The sequence below is a fragment of the Aedes albopictus genome, chromosome 1, assembly GCF_035046485.1.
Source record: "Aedes albopictus strain Foshan chromosome 1, AalbF5, whole genome shotgun sequence".
In the NCBI taxonomy this organism is placed as follows: Eukaryota; Metazoa; Arthropoda; class Insecta; order Diptera; family Culicidae; genus Aedes; species Aedes albopictus.
In genome coordinates this window covers 113475939-113494400 of record NC_085136.1, presented here as the reverse complement: position 1 = coordinate 113494400, position 18462 = coordinate 113475939, and the positions used below count along the sequence as shown (strand labels likewise).

The following is an 18462-nucleotide window of genomic DNA, read 5'->3' as shown; positions in this document are numbered from 1 at the left end:
GTGACTCGAGAAGAAAGCCAGCCACCACTTCCGGAAACGGAAACCAACTTCCTGTAGAAGACTGTCCAGTTCTTCACGGAGTTCGATGGCTTCTTCGATGCTGTGGTAACCGTAGATTGGATCGTCCACTTACACGTTTTTGCCTTTCTCGTTTACCAAAGTGTTCATTCAAAAAATCGAATTTTCGATAGAAGGCTCGGAGGGTCAAGTCACATATACCAATCAACTCAGTTCGACAAATTGAGATGATGTCTGTATGTGTGCAAGTATGTCTGTGCGCAAAAACAGTTCACTCCCTTTAAAGGCACTTCCCTAATAAACCAACACCATTCACGGACCGTAACATAGATGATTCAACAATACCGCATACTGTTCGAACTATATACCGAATGGGTGGTTAAGCACTTCTTATCAGACGCGCCAACTTGGCCAAATTATAGGGAGGCAAAGCCCGATTTTTCTGTTTTTTTTTTTTTTATAGGAAAATCGAAAAATCGTCATTTATGGGGAGGTGGGGGGGGCAAAACCGTGCTTGCCCCCTAAGTTGGCGCCTATGCTATGGTTATCGTTTATGCGGGTTCTCATTGGCCGAATTATAGCTCGAATCGAACCGGAGTTTTATCACATTGTTTACTATTCAAAACGGTCCATATAGGTAAAAGCGTTTCGGAGTTATGGCCATTTAAGTGATCTAGACCAGTACCAGTAGAGCTGACTGTAAAACTGAACCAAGCCTCATTTTTGTAATCTTCAGCATGGTTGACGATGGTTTGTGCGGAAATCAACACTGGAGACCAGAGCTTCCTCGATGTCAGCCAAAAATTCAAGATGGCAGCCTAATATTCAAGATGGCGGCTCCTAATTCAAGATGGCGGCTGTTTAATAAAGTTTTAGCCTCTGAAACCATGCAATATGGGTATGTTTGGTATGAGGAAGATGTCCGGAGTAAAAAAAAGGCGACAGGAATATACAATATGCCGGTCTAAAATCCAAGATGGCGGCTCCAAATTCAAGATGGTGGCTGATTAATTGAGTTTCAGGCTCTAGAACTACGCAATAATGGTATAATTGGCATCGAGAAGTTGTTTGAACTCCAAAAATGGTGACTACAATATTCAAGATTGCGATCTAAAATCCAAGGTGGTGCTGGACTCTAAAAGTGGTGACCAGAATATCCAATATAGCGATCAAAAATAAAAGATGGCGGCTGTTTAATGGAGTTTTAGGCTCGAGTACCATGCAATAGGGAAGATGTCTAGACTTAAAAAAAAATGACCAGAATATCCAAGATGACGGTCTACAATCCAAGATGGCGGCTCCTAATTCAAGATGGCGGTTGTTTAATGGAGTTTTAGGCTCTTAAACCTTGCAATATGGGTATATTTGATATGGGGAAGATGACCGAAGTTCAAAAATGTCGACCAAAATATCCAAGTACATCATTAGCGAATACGATATAATAACGTACGTTTTGCTTCGATATAATGTACAATATTGATTTTTCCAGTAATAACTTCCTTATAAGCACTGATGATGACAAAGACGCATTTTACGCGCAGCTCGAACGCGAGTACGACCGCCGCCCAAACCACGACGTCAAGATCATCATAGGGGATCTAAACGCTCAGGTAGGCCAGGAGGAGGAATTCAGACCGACGATTGGAAAGTTCAGCGCCCACCAACTGACGAACAAAAATGGCCTACGCCTCATCGATTTCGCCGCCTCCAAGAACATGGCCATTCGTAGCACCTTCTTCCAGCACAGCCTCCCATATCGTTACACCTGGAGATCACCACAACAAACGGAATCGCAAATCGACCACGTTCTGATTGATGGACGGCACTTCTCCGACGTTATCGACGTCAGGACCTATCGTGGCGCTAATATCGACTCTGATCACTACCTGGTGATGGTTAAACTGCGCCCAAAACTCTCCGTTATTAACAACGTACATTACCGGCGGCCGCCCCGGTTCGATCTAGAGCGACTGAAGCAACCGGATGTCGCCACCGCATACGCGCAGAATCTCGAGGCAGCGTTGCCGGACGAGGGTGTGCTCGATGTGGCCCCTCTAGAGGACTGCTGGAGTACAGTTAAAGCAGCCATCAACAACGCAGCCGAGAGCACTATCGGGTACGTAGAACGGAGTCGACAAAACGATTGGTTCGACGAGGAGTGTAGAGCGGTTCTGGAGGAGAAGGATGTAGCGCGGGCGGTAATGCTGCAGCATGGAACTCGACAGAATGTGGAGCGATACAGACAGAAGCGGAAGCAGCAGACCCGTCTCTTCCGGGAGAAAAAGCGCCGCCTGGAAGAAGCGGAGTGCGAGGAAATGGAACTGCTGTGCCGTTCACAGGAAACACGTAAGTTCTATCAGAAGCTCAACGCATCCCGCAAAGGCTACGTGCCTCAAGCCGAAATCTGTAGGGATAAGGACGGGAGCCTCCTGACGGACAAACGTGAGGTGATCGAAAGGTGGAAGCAGCACTTCGATCAGCACCTGAATGGCGAAGAGAATGTAGGCACGGAGGACCAAGGCAGCGGAGGAAATGACTATGTTGGTGCAACTCCCACGCTGAGGGAAGTTAAGGATGCCATCCACCAGCTCAAAAACAACTAAGCGGCTGGTAAGGACGGTATCGCAGCAAAACTCATCAAGATGGGCCCGGAAAAGTTGGCCACCTGTCTGCACCAGTTAGTAGTCAAGATCTGGGAAACCGAACAGCTACCGGAGGAGTGGAAGGAAGGGATAATCTGTCCCGTCCATAAGAAAGGCGACAAGTTAATGTGTGAGAACTTTCGAGCGATCACCATTTTGAATGCCGCCTACAAAGTGCTATCCCAGATCATCTTCCGTCGTCTTTCACCTAAAGTAAATGAGTTCGTGGAAAGTTACCAAGTCGGTTTCATCGACGGCCGGTCGACAACGGACCAGATCTTCACCGTACGGCAAATCCTCCAGAAATGCCGTGAATACCAGGTCCCAACGCATCACCTGTTCATCGACTTCAAAGCGGCATACGACAGTATCGACCGCACAGAGCTATGGAAAATTATGTACGAGAACAGCTTTCCCGGGAAGCTGACTAGACTGATAAGAGCAACGATGGACGGTGTGCAGAACAGCGTAAGGATTTCGGGTGAACTATCCAGTTCATTCGAATCTCGACGAGGACTACGACAAGGTGATGGACTTTCCTGCCTACTATTCAACATCGCCCTGGAAGGTGTTATGCGACGAGCCGGGCTCAACAGCCGGGGTACGATCTTCATGAAATCCAGCCAATTTGTCTGTTTTGCGGATGACATGGATATTATTGCTAGAACATTTGGAACGGTGGCAGAACAGTACACCCGCCTGAAACGTGAAGCAGCAAAGGTCGGACTGGTGGTGAATGCGGCTAAGACAAAGTACATGCTGGTAGGTGGGACTGAGCGAAACAGGACAAGCCTTGACAGCAATGTTACGATAGACGGGGATACTTTCGAGGTGGTAGAAGAATTCGTCTACCTCGGTTCCTTGCTAACGGCAGTGGTGGAAATTGATCGCGAACGTGTGCTTACGCGCTACAAAAAAATGCCATCGCATCGCAAACCTTTACTGTGCGATTGTGTTCGCACGTTTGTGGCTCACGATCGTACGACACGAACGCCAACGAGTGCATCGCATCTTTTGCAAGCGCGATGCTTTTTTTATTTTAGAGGTTCGCGGCCGATATTTTTGTAATGAAATCAAATGTTGGTAAACTTTTTCGTCGATATCATTTATGGGTATGATACCTGACCAGTATAATCATAAAACACCCAACTAATTACCTTTAAGTGTACAAAAAATGACAACAAACCAAGTGCTCTACATTGTGATCATTCTGGCGAACCAACTGCGATTCTGCTCGTTCGACATTTGTTTTGTGTTGGTTCGTCGATTCGGGAAATCGTGAACCGTTCTCTTTTTTTGGGTTCGCGAGCGCGTGAGCAAAGATTGTGTTTGATGCGAACCAAAAAACACGTCAAGCGCATGATGCTTTCCACCACTGGCTAACGGCGGACAATAACGTGAGCCGTGAAATACGAAGGCGCATCATCAGTGGAAGTCGTGCCTACTATGGGCTCCAGAAGAAACTGCGGTCAAAAAAGATTCACCCCCGCACCAAATGTACCATGTACAAGACGTTAATAAGACCGGTGGTTCTCCACGGACACGAGACATGGACGATGCTCGAGGAGGACCTGCAAGCACTCGGAGTTTTCGAGCGACGGGTTCTAAGAACGATCTTTGGCGGCGTGCAGGAGAACGGTGTGTGGCGGAGAAGGATGAACCACGAGCTCGCTGCACTTTACGGCGAACCCAGCATTCTGAAGGTGGCCAAAGCCGGAAGGACACGGTGGACAGGGCATGTTGCAAGAATGCCGGACAACAACCCTGCAAAGTTGGTGTTTGCTAACCATCCGGTTGGTACAAGAAGGCGTGGAGCGCAGAGAGCACGATGGGCGGACCAGGTGGAGCGTGATCTGGCGTGTGTTGGGCGTGACCGAGGTTGGAGAGCTGCAGCTGCAAATCGAGTATTATGGCGGCAAATTGTTGATTTAGTATTATCATGAATTTGGTGTCAACTAAATAAATGAAATGAACTTCCTTATAAACTACGAAGTCACTCGAATCAATGTTTTGTTGCGTCATTATTCTTGTTCCCCAGAATTTGTACAAATTAGGAAAAACATTAGTGTAAGTTATATCGAAACACAAAATACGAAATAACTTCTTCGTGAAAACCTATGGTTTTTTATTGGTTTTGCGAATTTCATCGAAATCATTATTTGGGATTAATTTCACGTCGAATTCATCAACATGTCACTTGGGTTTTGTTGAAATGGGTTTTCCGAAGGCACGAGAAAGGTGCCTTCACCGCGAGGTGGATTAATTAGGGTTTTTCTTGATAGTGGTGCTTGCTTTCGGGAACGTGATGCCTTCATCTTCGACGAGCTGCAAAATTGTTCTGGTGGTGAGGAAGGATGATGGTGCGAGGCCTTTAGGTGACAGTTACTAACTCGTACGTCTGGATCGGTTCTGAACTACCGATACGCCACAAAATTCTCTGGAGCGAGCGATTCGCTGGAATCAGCGATACATGCGTACTGAGTCGTCATACTTTCATCCTTGGCCAATCTTGGCTTCAACCACTCCAGCCTTCGAGTAGCGATCAGCTTTGACGATCCGAACCAGCCCAGAATAAAAGATCCATGATTAATGTTTTTTTAACTTCTTTTATTATACGAACATTGGAGTGTCACAAAGACCTTACAATATTTCAAATATACAAAGATTTGCAAAAAATTGAAATATTGTACATTTACTAAAATCCTGATATCTCAGCTTCTAGACAAGAAATTTTAATTTTTTAATAGAAATGACGCAACAAATAGTACTATCAGATAAAACTTTCAAAGTTAAAAATAAAAAAAATCGTGCATGTATTTTTTTTCTCAAATTTAGATGAAAAATTCTCAAAATATAGTCCATTTATCAGCACGAAAACGGTTCTGCCGTCAATATAAATACAGTATTTCAAAAACTTATCCCCTTTCAAGAATGCCTAGAGGTCCATAGAAAACTATAAAAATATTGGAAAATTCAGAAGTTGAAAAAATATTACGAAAAAATGTGTTTTTTTTAGACTTTTCATGACAATTTTTCAAACATCGCCGAACCTCTAAATGATTTTTAAGAAAATCAAAAAGTTCTACAAAAGTGCTTTAAATATGCATATCTTTCAGGGTTGAGCACCTTGATTTTTCGAACATCGTTTTTTTTTTTGGGACAGCCTAGCGACTAAACGACCTAGAAGCATTATTTTGCGGGCGATTGATCGAAATGCTCTCGTGTATATGGGCGCGTTTCAGCAAAAAATCGACCATATCGTTGTATTTTGGAGAGCGTTCGTCGCGATGAACTCCTCCCAAGCGGGGAGCGCCGCATCGTCCAGCTTTTCTTCCAACAATTCGATGAGAATCGAGATGAACTGGTCAACTAGTTAACCTAGATGCTCAAAGACCTTCGTATGCAAGGCTTCAACGTTATTGTTCGGGATCTTGGGATGCTTCAACAGGGCTCGTGTGTGCTTCTTGCGAAGAATGGCCTTATTTAAGTAACGATTCAACCACGTATCCCAAGTGACGGCGTAGTTATTCACCGTAATCGTGACCGTATGCATCGACCTGGCAGCTTCACTCATCAAAGCCGCCCGAAGATAGTAGAATTCTAGGACCTGGGAGATCTTCGTCGACATGGAGGTGTCGTAGAACGTCAGCCAATTGTTGATGTCTCCGTCGAAGTCTGGCTGTTTTACATTAGCCAAAGTGGGTTGAGCAGCAGGGGCACCGGCACAACAGCAGCGAGGTTTGGCGAGGGTGGTATCTTCGACGACGATCCAGTCTTTACACGGAAATAGGGTTCATCGACAGTTCCGCGTAGCTCTAAATTGCGTTAAACAAGTCCATCTTCTCGTACTCTTCTTGGACGATTTCGCAACAAACCTTCTCTAAGTGATCCAAACGATGGGGAACTTCATGGTAATGTTGATCGGGATCGTAGTTCTTGACAAACGTGTCCTACCGCTTCAGCGCCTCGCTGACGTTTAACGCAGTAGTGTTAAAATGGTCATAAAATACTCACGAAGTACCGCAAACGGTGGAATAATGCGATTGGAATGGTACTCACCTGGTACCTGAATTCGCAGGAGACCGTGTATAAGGTCAAAGAAGGGACATGTGCAAAGGTAATCCGTAATCCAATAATTTTTGGACGAAATTCCACAAAGGATCGATACCAGAGAGTAAAAAAATTGAAGAGTGAAAGTGAAGATTGACATTCTCATTTTTTCATTCGTGTTTGGCCACATTCATTGTCAGCTGTATGCCTCTCTTTTTTCATTCAATTCTCTGTCACGAATATTTTTTCGCACGTCGTAAAATGTCCAATTTCTGTTAACAGACGCACAATCCGGCTTAATGGACAAATAGAGAGCATAATTAATATTCTAATCAACTACTAAACACAAGTTTCGAGGTGATTGGAAGTGTAGTCGGGAGTTACGGTCCAGTTTTATTTCTCAATGAAAATTGTCAGTGACAGAAAAATGAATGAATAGGTGAAAAAATTCTCCAAAATGAATTTTATTTTGATCCCTCAGTTGAGAATTTTCAAAATTCACGTTGAATTTCATTCATTGAAAATGAAAATTTTCAACTCTGCGATACTGAAGCTCTTGAACAGGATGTGATTCAGTCGCACACTGAAACATTTGAAACAGAACCAGAAGTACCACAAGATTATTCGATAGGAAAGGTAAAAATCTGGAACCTCCAATCTCAGGAGACCTTGAATTTTGTAATTTCTAAATCTTGCAGCAACTTCCTTAGTAAAACCTTTGGACCAGTCTACTCCACAATCAATAATAGGACGGGAAAGCCTCACCGTGGTACATTTGAGGTTACGTTATGTAGTCGGGGAAGGGGAAAGCAATATCCTGGTCACGGCTCAAAAGTGCTTATGTGTAGCTTACCGTAATCAATATGAAGCTTCTACAATTCAAAAACTGAATTTAATATGTTTTATAAGTTTTTCTTTTATTCCTTTTAATCATTTTTCATTTATTTATTTTGTCAACAAGTTCAAGTACCGTCAAGGCGCCATTCACCGTGGGGGCTCCATTCACCGTGTGCCTTCGAATATTTTTTTCATTATTTCCATATTATGATTGAATGATATGACAATTTCCCTTCAATTTCACCAATACAACATTGTATTGGTGAAATTGAAGGGAAATTGTCATATCATTCAATCATAATATGGAAATAGCATAGCTGAATACTTGCACAAATCTTGGATGGAGTTGCAAAGTTGAATTTCCATTGACATCGCTGATGTCGCTACTATCTACAATATCATAGATTCACTCAGCTCCACACACCTGGCCAAGTCCTTGCAAGCATTTATAAATCCCTTCATCAACTTAGAAAGAGCCCAGAACTGAAGCATCTTCCAATATATGAAAGGATGTTGAAAATAGCGAATTTTCAACGTATATGCAGTTATAAAATAAATATACTGAAGTAGAATTATTTATAAATAAATAAATAATATTGGAAAGATCTCACCAATTGTTGTGGGGTTTTTGTGGTTCAATGCCGATCATCTAATTTTCTTGATTAATGGTCTTCTCTGTAAAGAACAACACAATACTCAGCAAAGAACAAAACAATACTGAACACTAAACACCCGCGCATCTATTGTTTTGATTTTCACTCGAGACAATAGCGAACGCGATCGATTATGCTGCCATACTCCATCATTCAATCATAATATGGAAATAATGAAAAAATATTCGAAGGCACACGGTGAATGGAGCCCCCACGGTGAATGGCGCCTTGACGGTACATTTGCGTTCACAAATATTACAAATATGGAACGAGCTCACCTATAAACATAAATCTTTATGATCATCGGAGAACATCGAGAGGAATTGGTGGATTAGTTACTCATTGACGTCACGTGGCTGAATCCAGAATAACTAGTTATCCCTCCACAGGTCATACATAGATTTCAAACGACGACACGTGACGCGAACATTTCGCCAAAGACTTTTTCGATAGGCACTTTTCTATAATGCTTGATCTAATGCTGAGTTCCACACTAATGTTCATAATGTTCGTCTCATTTACCAACATTATAACGTTGTGAACCGATTTCCTCTCTTCAGTTTCCACCAAATCCCCGAAGCAGCAAAATTTGCATCTAAATTATCCTTTTCAACAATTCCAATTGCTCCGTTCACCTTGACTGCATTACTACAATCAAGTGGAGAGCAAACAAGAACAAGTCCTATTCTTTTCACCGTTGCTGTTGGCAATAAGATGTTGCCCACTCCCAAGCGAGAGCAACTTGTGTTGTAAGATGGCATTCACAGCCAGTGTCAAGGTATGCTCCCTTTCCACGTGCGCGATTTAGTTTCATTTTCTTCGCCTGTCTACACCCGGTTCATCACAACCAAGGACCGGGGAAACCACCACGTCGCGTCGTCAGCCAGCCCGGTGAAGTTGTTCCCGACCATCACGAGACGGGAACCGCTTCCGTTCACAGATAATGAACCACAATGACGTTTGACGGTTCAGTTACCGTCTTGAAAGCGGAGATAATTACCCACCATCATCATCGCAGGGAAGAACAAGTTGAAGGTATCCACTACTGACTGTTATAACATTCCTTCTTGATGTTTAATTGCTGTTTACGGAACGAGTGTCAGTCCTCCTCCGCAAATTGGTTTCAATTTCGGACGGATGCCTTCCATTATTCGCGGTGCTAATTTCTGGTATTCGAAAATTAAAGAGAAGTCTTAGTAAACAAAAAAGGTTACTGCCCCGAGTGAGGATCGAACTCACGACCTTAAGATTATGAGACTTACGCGCTACCGACTGCGCTATCGAGGCTTGGTGCCCAGTGACCAAATAATGACAATAGCATGATTAAATATTTTAGTGTGAATCATGAGAAAAATATTCTTATACAATGTGTCTACCTGAATGATATCAATAGAAATTCTACTCGCATGTGAAACCAAACAAGTGGTATACAAAACAACGCTTCCCATCCCGATATCCTACAAGCAAATCGAACCGAAACAGAAACGATGAACTATTATTAGATTAAGAACAAACACCACATATACTGTCTACGACCGGAGTATGGCGTGGCTACGGATGAAATTCGTTAGGACGTGATGACGAGCGTGGGACTCAAAGTTCATTACTTTCGTATTGAAAACGATTCGAAATTCGGATAGACGATGAAAGCGCCTCACCTACGAACTCAGTGTTTCCCAAATGATGGGGTGACGACACTTTAAAATGTGTGCTTTGTATAACTCCCCTAAATTTGACATGGGGTAATTTCATAGTTATGATTTCCAAATAACTCAGAAGGGTGGATAGATAGAAAGACGCTTGGACATAATAACTGCATCTTGTACCGACTTTTCGAACCCCTTTAAGCAGAATACCCTGTTCGAATGAGTGTAATCAGTTTCGTACCTTTTAGTTCCGCCCAAATTGCTTATCCTTTGACAGATACGCATATTTCGACTATCACTTGTAATCTTCCTCAGTGTCAGTTATCCACAGTGGATAACTGACTCTGAGGAAGATTACAAGTGGTAGTCGAAATACGCGTATCGGTCAAAGGATAAGCAATTAGGGTGGAATTAAAAGGGACGAAACTGATTACACTCATTCGATGAATAATAACTGCATGTTACTACATTTGAAAAAATAATACCCAAGCAACACACATGTCCAATGATACATATTGCCCATTTACTGGCATTTTACCAGGTTTGCTGGTATGTCTTAAACATACTGGAAAAACTTGTAATTAGAAGGCACGAAATGTTGCTAATTGACAAATTGAGAGATGAAATTTGTGAAAAAAATCGCGTTCTGGTGGAATTCGAACCCACGACTCCGTATTCGCTAGACCGGCGCTTTAACCAACTAAGCCACAGAACAGGTAATGGTTCTGCGGAATAGAAAGCCAAACTGACTCCGAAGCCGCACCGTGAACACTCCTATTTCACAAACTCATCTCTCTTTTCGGCTTAGATGCCAATCCACAACACACTCCTGTTTGTGCCCACTAACGACAAGTGCGAGCGAGTTATTTATATGAAGCCGAGACTTACTCTCGCACTCCGCATACCTAGCCACCAGTCAGTTTGTTTTGCTGGTGTCTAATTAGTATGCGTCGAGAGTTTGGCTTTCTATTCCGCAGAACCATTACCTGTTCTGTGGCTTAGTTGGTTAAAGCGCCGGTCTAGCGAATACGGAGTCGTGGGTTCGAATCCCACCAGAACGCGATTTTTTTCACAAATTTCATCTCTCAATTTGTCAATTAGCAACATTTCGTGCCTTCTAATTACAAGTTTTTCCAGTATGTTTAAGACATACCAGCAAACCTGGTAAAATGCCAGTAAATGGGCAATATGTATCATTGTACCCTTGCTTGCGTCACATGGCGCAGTTCGGTCGTCCGAGCGTCCGACCGTGCCGAGCTCTCGACGCATACTAATTAGACACCAGCAAAACAAACTGCCTGGTGGCTAGGTATGCGGAGTGCGAGAGTAAGTCTCGGCTTCATATAAATAACTCGCTCGCACTTGTCGTTAGTGGGCACAAACAGGAGTGTGTTGTGGATTGGCATCTAAGCCGAAAAGAGAGATGAGTTTGTGAAATAGGAGTGTTCACGGTGCGGCTTCGGAGTCAGTTTGGCTTTCTATTCCGCAGAACCATTACCTGTTCTGTGGCTTAGTTGGTTAAAGCGCCGGTCTAGCGAATACGGAGTCGTGGGTTCGAATCCCACCAGAACGCGATTTTTTTCACAAATTTCATCTCTCAATTTGTCAATTAGCAACATTTCGTGCCTTCTAATTACAAGTTTTTCCAGTATGTTTAAGACATACCAGCAAACCTGGTAAAATGCCAGTAAATGGGCAATATGTATCATTGTACCCTTGCTTGCGTCACATGGCGCAGTTCGGTCGTCCGAGCGTCCGACCGTGCCGAGCTCTCGACGCATACTAATTAGACACCAGCAAAACAAACTGCCTGGTGGCTAGGTATGCGGAGTGCGAGAGTAAGTCTCGGCTTCATATAAATAACTCGCTCGCACTTGTCGTTAGTGGGCACAAACAGGAGTGTGTTGTGGATTGGCATCTAAGCCGAAAAGAGAGATGAGTTTGTGAAATAGGAGTGTTCACGGTGCGGCTTCGGAGTCAGTTTGGCTTTCTATTCCGCAGAACCATTACCTGTTCTGTGGCTTAGTTGGTTAAAGCGCCGGTCTAGCGAATACGGAGTCGTGGGTTCGAATCCCACCAGAACGCGATTTTTTTCACAAATTTCATCTCTCAATTTGTCAATTAGCAACATTTCGTGCCTTCTAATTACAAGTTTTTCCAGTATGTTTAAGACATACCAGCAAACCTGGTAAAATGCCAGTAAATGGGCAATATGTATCATTGTACCCTTGCTTGCGTCACATGGCGCAGTTCGGTCGTCCGAGCGTCCGACCGTGCCGAGCTCTCGACGCATACTAATTAGACACCAGCAAAACAAACTGCCTGGTGGCTAGGTATGCGGAGTGCGAGAGTAAGTCTCGGCTTCATATAAATAACTCGCTCGCACTTGTCGTTAGTGGGCACAAACAGGAGTGTGTTGTGGATTGGCATCTAAGCCGAAAAGAGAGATGAGTTTGTGAAATAGGAGTGTTCACGGTGCGGCTTCGGAGTCAGTTTGGCTTTCTATTCCGCAGAACCATTACCTGTTCTGTGGCTTAGTTGGTTAAAGCGCCGGTCTAGCGAATACGGAGTCGTGGGTTCGAATCCCACCAGAACGCGATTTTTTTCACAAATTTCATCTCTCAATTTGTCAATTAGCAACATTTCGTGCCTTCTAATTACAAGTTTTTCCAGAACACACATGTCATATAAGAGTTACGACAGCGCAAGTTTTGGTTGTATTGAAGTTAACTTGACGTTATTCTGAAGAATGCTATAGCAATGTGTTAGAATAACGTTAAATTAAGTTCTATACAACCAAAGCTTGCGCCACAGACAAACAGACGTAACACTCTGATAATTCTCATCGTACACCGATTTAACGGTCTCTTTCAAAATTTGATAGTTGGCTAACTGCCCAACCGTGGCGCTCGCATAGTTTTTGTTCGAATTTGACGTTTGCTCACTACCGCCACCTAGTTGGTGGTCGGCCAAACTTAGTCCTTTTAGCATTGGGCAAACATGTTTCCGTGACTATGATTTGAATCGAAAAATGTTCGAAGTGTTGCGTCTGTTTGTCTGTGCTTGCGCTGCCGTAATTCTTACATAACATGCTGGGTTCACCATTGCAATGCATAGCTATTGGATGAACAGGTTCAACTTGGAAACCTCTGCATGACCAGAACAAGTCAAGACAGACACAGTTGCTCATTCCGACCCATATTAACTTAAAACCGAACGAGAGTAGTTTTACAAAAGTCGCAGGTGTGTGGAATTTCGGAATGATCAGCAAAATTATTGCTAACCTTTTGGTTGCCGCATAGTAAGACACGCAGCTCCGAATACATCAGTGTGTTTGTTTGTAATCTTAATTCGGAAAATCACAAACAGGAGGGGAATCGTTTTCAATTTTAATTAAGCACCCCTTTCCGGTGAATTGAAATCGAGCTATTTCTTGGATGGCCTTTTGGTTATAGGGAAAACGTGGAAACAAACGGAATTGATTTTATAAATGAAGGAGCATTCATTACTAGCATCAACCAAACTTCTTCTTCTGTATTTATAGAACGAAGAAAGTTTTCCTTTTCTTAAATCGGTGAATTGAGATCTTCACCGCAGTGAAACTATGTTTATAAGAACGTAATCGGAGAACTGGGGCCAAAATGCTCCCTCGCTGTTTTGTTCTATTTGAAATGTTATCTTCAGATGTAAAAAAATACAAGATGTAAAATTGCCGCACCCGAAAATTACGGGTAAACCTCATTATTTTTACTTGTGAGCTGAATATTTTCCCGTCATTGTACACTAAAACCTCTTTTTATGCATGTTTTTTTATGCACTTTTAATTTATGCACCTTTTTTATGCCCTGCATAAAAAGAGGGAAAGCTACTCTGAACCAATATTGTGCATAAGAATATTTAATATGTAATGACGACAGGAACTATTGCAACGGCGACCAGGGGGTTTAGGAGGATTTTTTTTAGACATTTCAAGATGTTTCAGATCATTTTCGGCGTTATTCAGAGGTGTTACGGAAGCGTTACGGAGGAGTTTTCGGGGTGTTCGGAGCCTCTCAGGTGCGTTACATGGGGTCCGAGGGGGTTTAAGGTGGATTTTAGAGGCATTTCAAAACGTTTCAGAGCATTTTCGGGGTGATTCAGAAGCGTTACGGAAGCGTTACGGAGGAGTTTTCGGAGTGTTCGGAGCTTCTCAGGTGCGTTACTTGGGGTCCGAGGGGGTTTAAGGAGGATTTCAGAGGCATTTCAAAATGTTTTAGATCATTTTCGGCGTAATTCAGAGGCGTTACGGAAGCGTTACGGAGGAGTATTCGGGGTGTCCGGAGTCTCTGAGATGCGTTAGATGGGGTCCGAGGGGGTTCAAGGAGGGAATTTAGAGGCATTTAGAGACGTTTCAGAATATTTTCGGCGGGATGCAGAGGCGTTACTTAAGCGTTACGAGGAGTTTTCGTGGGGTTCGGAGCCTCTCAGGTGCGTTACATGGGGCCCCCGGGGGTTCAAGGGGGATTTTTGAGGCATTTCAGGAAGTTTCAGAGCAGACCCTGAAATACCTTAAATCGCCCCTCAAACCTCATGCAACGCCCTTTGAAGTCTCCTGAGATCCCTTGAATTGCCCGTAAAGCCCCTTGGGACGCCCCTGACACCCACTTAATACTATCGAAATACCCCAGAATTCTCCGTAATCCCATGAAAACACCAAAAAATCTTGACAGAACACCCTTGTAAGGCTCCTCAAACCCCCCGAAACAACCCCTTAAAACGCCCCTGAAGCCCCTTGGAACCCCCTTTTTGGGCTCTCTGGGAACATTCTGGAAACCCCCTTAGCCCCACCTCATCTGCCCAGGAGCAAGATCTGTTCTCGCATGCTAGATTTTCTAATTAAAGCCCAAACTTAATTTATGCATAAATTTCCCTCTTTTTATGCCTTTTTTAATTTATGCAGTCCCAGCCATGTGCATAAAAAGAGGTTCCAGTGTATCGACTTTCATTTCAAAATTAAAAGCTGACGATAACAGAAATTAACCGGGCTTCAGGTTATTAGATCTTTTTTTCATTTAGTCAAACAGAGAACATGTTATTAAAAATTAAACATTAAACGATGTAAAGGACTGATGCTCGTGATAGAGGATTGTAAATACACTGGTACTTCTTTTTAAGCACATGGCTGTGGCTGGGACTGAATAAATTAAAAAATGTGCGTGAATCCAAAATGGCTTAAAAATAGGGAAATTTATGCATACAATAAGGGGATCTAGTTCGCCCGCACAGGTGTTGCTCCTGTGAATTTGCAAAGGGGGTTTCCCGAATATTCCCAGAGAGCTCAAAAACGGGGGCTTCAGGGGCGTTTTAAGTGGTTGTTTCAAAGGATTTGAGGGCGTTTATGGGCGTTCTGTCAGTATATGTTTTTTCAGGAACTCCTCATAGACTTCTGCTAACAAATTCTCCTAGCATTTCTCCAAGAGTTTTTTTTAGGAATTCTTCAAAGATTTTTTCCAGAAAAATGTCCCAAATTGTCCAGAAATTCTCCCAAAAATTTCTCCAGAGATTACTTTCAGGCATTGCTCCAGAAATTCCTCCAGGAATTCGTGAAGAACAGAAATTACTTCAGGAAATCCTTCGGGAACTTCTTCTGGAATTCCTTCAGGGAATTTTTCAAACATACTGGCCGACTAGTATATCCGGAAAAGGGCAATAAAATCATTGCCCTCCATGAATTCCCAAAAAAAAATCCTATAGGACCACCCCCAAAAATTTCATCAGGAGTCCCTCTATAACTTCTACCAAGAATCCCTTCAGGAATTTTTCCACATATACCTCCAAGGATTTTCTCAAGGCATTTCTTCAATAATTCATCAAAAAAATCTTGCAAAATTTTCTTCATGAACACTTCCAAGGTTCTTCAGGAAACCTCCAGAACTTCCTCAAGAAATTACTCATGGGACAACTCCAGGGTTTCCTACGAGAATTCCTGCAGGTAATTCTCCAGGAACTACTTCGAGACTTCTTCCCAGAATTCCTCCAAGAATTTCTCTAGAAATTACTCCAATAATTTTGTTAAGAATTCGTTCAAGAATCCCATCAGGAATTTCTCCAAAACTTACTCCAGGATTTTTTTCAGGAATTTCTCCAGTTATTCCTCCAAAACTTCTGCTAAGAATTATTCCAAGAATCCTTGTAGGAATTTTTCCAGAAATACTTTCAAAAATTCTTATAATTTCTCCACGACCTGCTCCAATGCTTCTGTCGAAAATTTCTCCAAGAACTCCTCCAAGTATTTGGCCAGGGATTCCCATATGAATTACTCTAGGAGCTCCTCCAGGAATTTTCAATAAATACCAGCAGGAATTTTCCCAGGAGATTCTTCAGAAATTCCTCCAGAAATGCCTACAGAAATCTCCCCAGGAATTCCTCCAAGATATCTGACAAAAATTCCTCCAACAATCCACAATTCCCTTCCAATAAATACTTCAGGAATACCTTCAAGACATCTTTCGAGAATTCTACCAAGAATCTCTCTAGGAAATTCGCCAGGAATTCCTTGAAAAATGCTTTCAGGAATTGCTTAAACAATTCCTACAAGAATTCTTCCAGGAATTCCTTCAAGAATTTCGTGAAGAAGTTTCTGGAGAAACCTCTGGAGGGGTTCCTGGAGTACTTTCTGGAAGAACGCATGTAGTAATTTGTGAAGAAATTAGAAAGGAATATCCAGGAGGAATTCTTAAATTCCTGAAGGAGGTAGGAATTCCTGAAGAAGTTCTTGGGGGATTTCCTGAAGTAAATTCTATTGGAATTCCTTGAAACATTTCTTCACGAATTCATGGAAGAATTTCTGGAGAATTGCCTGAAAGTAATCTCGGATGGATCCCCGGAGTAATTTTTACAAGAATTTCTGTACAATAATTTCCTGTAGGTTTCAGAAGAAATTCTTTGAGGAATTTCTGAAGAAATTCCTCGAGAGCTTCTTGGAAAAATTCGTAGAAGAATTCTTGGAGGAATCCCTGGAGTAACTCTTGGAGGAATTCCTGGAGGATTACTTGGAGAATTTCTTAGCAGAAGTCTATGAGGAATTCCTGGAAAAATTTTCGGAGAAACACCTAGAGGGATTCTTTGGGGAATTTTCGGCATTTTTTATTCTTGAAGGATTTTTTGAACAAATTCCTAGGGGGATTCTTGTGGGAATTTCTGGCAGAGGTCTTGGGGAACTCTTGGAAGAATTTTCGAGGATTCCTGGAGGAATTATTGGCAAAAAATGTTAGAGGAATACGTGAAAAGATTTTTTGAGGAATTCTTGGCGAAAGTCTTGGAGGAATTTCTGAAGGCAACAAAAATATCTACAAAAGCAAGCTAAAAAATTTGAAATTGGTCAAACGGTTAAAAGTTATAGAACTCTAAATTTATTTTTTTTTTGTATAAATAAGAAAAAAAAAATTTAAAAATTCATATTTTGCATGACTTTGGATAAAGCTAATGTTCAACGAGTTCTCGCGTTTAGTATCTTACAGGCGTATCTACAACAATCGATTTCTCTTCATCGATTTTTTCTTCGGATTATTCCGCGAAATACGACCAATAGTCGGATGATCTATCGGTGTATTTCGGTGAAGGATGACTAGGACTAGCATCTAAAACAACAAAAACAACCATAAATGAATTGCCGTCCAAGTCATTAACCAAAGAGAAAATCGATGAAGAGAAATCGATCATTGTAGATACGCCCGTATGATACTGAGCGCGAGAGTGCATTAGAAATTTAATTTGGGAGAAGTTCATAAAAAAAGATTGAAAATTTATGAGAAAGTTATGGCACTTGAAGGGAAAACACCTTTTTATTACTCGAAAATTAAACTTTGAGGCAATTACGCCACCTCTAAATCTCAATATTTTTGCCTCAAACTCAGAGAACAGGTTTCTCGTTTTGTGCCATTTGAGTCCAGAAAAGCTTACGAATTTCAGGTTTCAACAGCTTTTGAAAAATAAGCCGCAACCCACTGTAGACCTTGAAGGTTCTAATTCCAGAATAGTTTGGAAACCCTGGAATATTCCATGAATGTACCAAAAGCATTTTTGTTGTTTGCTGAGGCTCCATCAGCAGTATAAACTACATTCCACTCATATTTTTTTCAATTTTACCATGATACAGTATGTAGATAATCGTAACCCAAACTTCAAAGTGATTTAGAGGCCATTTGTATTGCACGGAATATCCAGCTACGACAATATCGAGTTGCTCGTAGCATTACGAGTTCTAATGAACATCTTCGTGACTAAATTTCTTGAAAAGAGTGAACACAAATGATGGTAGATGTTGTAGATCTTAAGAAAATGAATTCCAGAGTAGTTTGGATGACCTAGATCACCCAATTCAGGTACCATGAATTTTCTAGGAGTGCTGAGCGGTATTCTCAGTACCGTAGACTATGTTCTGTGATGATTCATCGTGTATAAAATTTGCTATAGGATGTTAGATTTGTGACACAAACTTCGGAGTACTTTGGAAGCCTTAGAATAGCTCTGGAATCGAAACTTCAACAGAATATGATGGGTAGTAATATATTGCAGGTCAAGGATCAGTGAAAACTATTGATGATTGGCAAAACGATGAAATTTGAGCAAAATCAT

The 18462-nt window shown here is 42.1% G+C and overlaps 1 non-coding gene across 1 annotated transcript; it reads right to left on the bottom strand.

Moving 5' to 3' along the window:
* Positions 1-9414: 9414 nt before the first annotated feature.
* Trnam-cau (transfer RNA methionine (anticodon CAU)) lies at positions 9415-9487 on the bottom strand. Its single transcript has one exon. It is a non-coding gene; the product is annotated as a tRNA-Met (tRNA).
* Between the last annotated feature and the right edge of the window lie 8975 nt (positions 9488-18462).